At 34.3% G+C, this 1,959-nt stretch overlaps 1 long non-coding RNA gene across 1 annotated transcript; it reads right to left on the bottom strand.

Annotated features, from left to right (window-relative positions):
- Nucleotides 1-907: 907 nt before the first annotated feature.
- LOC121229322 (uncharacterized) lies at nt 908-1,742 on the bottom strand. Its single transcript, XR_005927060.1, has 2 exons — nt 1,454-1,742; nt 908-1,113 (listed from the first exon to the last, which is right to left on the bottom strand). It is a non-coding gene; the product is annotated as an uncharacterized lncRNA (long non-coding RNA).
- Between the last annotated feature and the right edge of the window lie 217 nt (nt 1,743-1,959).

The following is a 1,959-nucleotide window of genomic DNA, read 5'->3' as shown; positions in this document are numbered from 1 at the left end:
TATAATGGAAACTCTATTAACTATTTGGATAAAGTTGGATATAATTGGCATATCATAGAATAGGAAGAGTTAAGAGTTACTTCGACTACGAGTCGATAAGGCATTAGGTGCCAAATTGCTTCGGTTTAATCGATGAGACACTGGGTGTCAACTTAATTATAGTGTTGGGCACAATTATTTATTTTGAATTTATTCAATGAGGTACTGGGTGTCAAACTAGTATATTGGTTGGATCCGTGTATCCATTAGAGTCCGATTTATATTAACAGGGAAATAAATGATGAAATGAATTATATGAATTTTGATATGGCAAAAGGAATGAGAAATGGAAATGGAATTGGGGAAATGAAATGAAGGTTTATGGACTGAATTGGAAACATTAATATGTTCTATCCAGTGAAAATATGAAATTGGAATTTGAGATGAAATGTGCCTTATATGAATTGTGTGATCATTAACTTGTGAAATGTGATAGATTTATGTTAATATTGGAGAAATGAGGTGGCATGAAGTGAAATGGCATATTGAACTTGATTAATTGCAAATAATTTTTCATTCTAATTTATACACATTTATGAATTATGTTAAATTTATTTGTTTGGGTTATAAAAATATTATCGAGCTATACTTAGCGTACGGTTTTGTTTTTCGTATGCAGGTTAGGTTCTTAAAAACTTGATCATTGTTCTAGCATTCAGCGACAATCTCAAACTCAAGTGTTGGTGATATGTTTCATTTTGAATCTTGACATGTACCTAATAGGTCTTATGGTCATATGATGTCCATTTTGGGTTTTATGAATCATATGGAAATATTTGTGTATGCAATGGTAAAGATCATGATAATTGTAGAACCCATATTTTGCCCGGGCCTTAAAATAAATAAACCAAATTTTGAAAAAAAAATAAAAAAAATCAAAATGCCCATTAAAAGTCCATTTACAAACAAAGCTACCAACTCAATTACAACCCAAAAATTAAAACCTAAAAGAAGCCCAAAAGCTTAGAAACCCTAGCCCACAACCTATTTTCAGAAATTAGAAACTTTAGCCGCAAGCCTCAACCACCCACTTCCAACCACTACCAAGTGGCACATGCCTCCACCACCGTTTGCCTGCCATACAAGAAGAAGAAAAGATAACAAATATATATAATAAAGTTTGTAAATGGCTATAAAGGCCATACTAGAACCGATTGTAAAGGGGGGGGTCGATGGTATTTTGAGGAAGAATCGATTGTATTTTGGGGAGAGAAGAGATTGTATTAGAGGGGGTTGTATTACAGAGACTTTTGGGAGAAATCAAAAGGAGAAAACAAGTTCAAAAGGTGTTTGTCCTTATTTTTATTTTTTTATCTTCTTTCTATTCGTTCGTTTTATCTATTTTACAAATATTTTTAACAAAGAAAAAAACTTGTAAAAAATATTAAAAAAGGGAAAGAGGGAAGGATCTTACCGGTTTTCAGTTTTCCAACATCGTGGACGACCGAGGAAGCCACAGCCGAGGATCGGTGGCCGGAAACCAAATGGATTCTTGAGTTCTATGGTGCTTCTCATTATTTTTTGAAGGTTTTTGGGTCATTTTAACCCCAAATCCGGGCTCAACTCGAGAAGAGAAGCGAAAAAGGGCCTTGAAAGATTTTCCGGTCACCGTGGACGGCGGCGCCGCCGTCGGTGGCCGGTGACCGACGTGACGGTTGATGTCCGGTCCGATGACCGGAAGAGGGGAAGGGTTGAGAGAGTTGAGAGCGTTCTCTCTATTTTGAAAAATGAATGTAGGGTGGTAAGGTGGTGTTTTAACTCTTTTTTTGTTGTTTTTTCTTAAAAAAAGGTTTTTTTATGATAAAAAAAAAGAGAAAATAAAGTATGGTTTTAATTAATAATAAAAACAAAATAGTATGGGGGAATGGTTTCAATTAATAATAAAAACAAAATAGTATGGGGGAATAGTTTTAATTAATA

The sequence above is a fragment of the Gossypium hirsutum genome, chromosome A05 (genome assembly GCF_007990345.1).
Source record: "Gossypium hirsutum isolate 1008001.06 chromosome A05, Gossypium_hirsutum_v2.1, whole genome shotgun sequence".
NCBI lineage: Eukaryota > Viridiplantae > Streptophyta > Magnoliopsida > Malvales > Malvaceae > Gossypium > Gossypium hirsutum.
The sequence above is the reverse complement of the archived record's forward strand: the minus strand, read 5'-3'. Positions and strand labels throughout refer to the sequence as shown.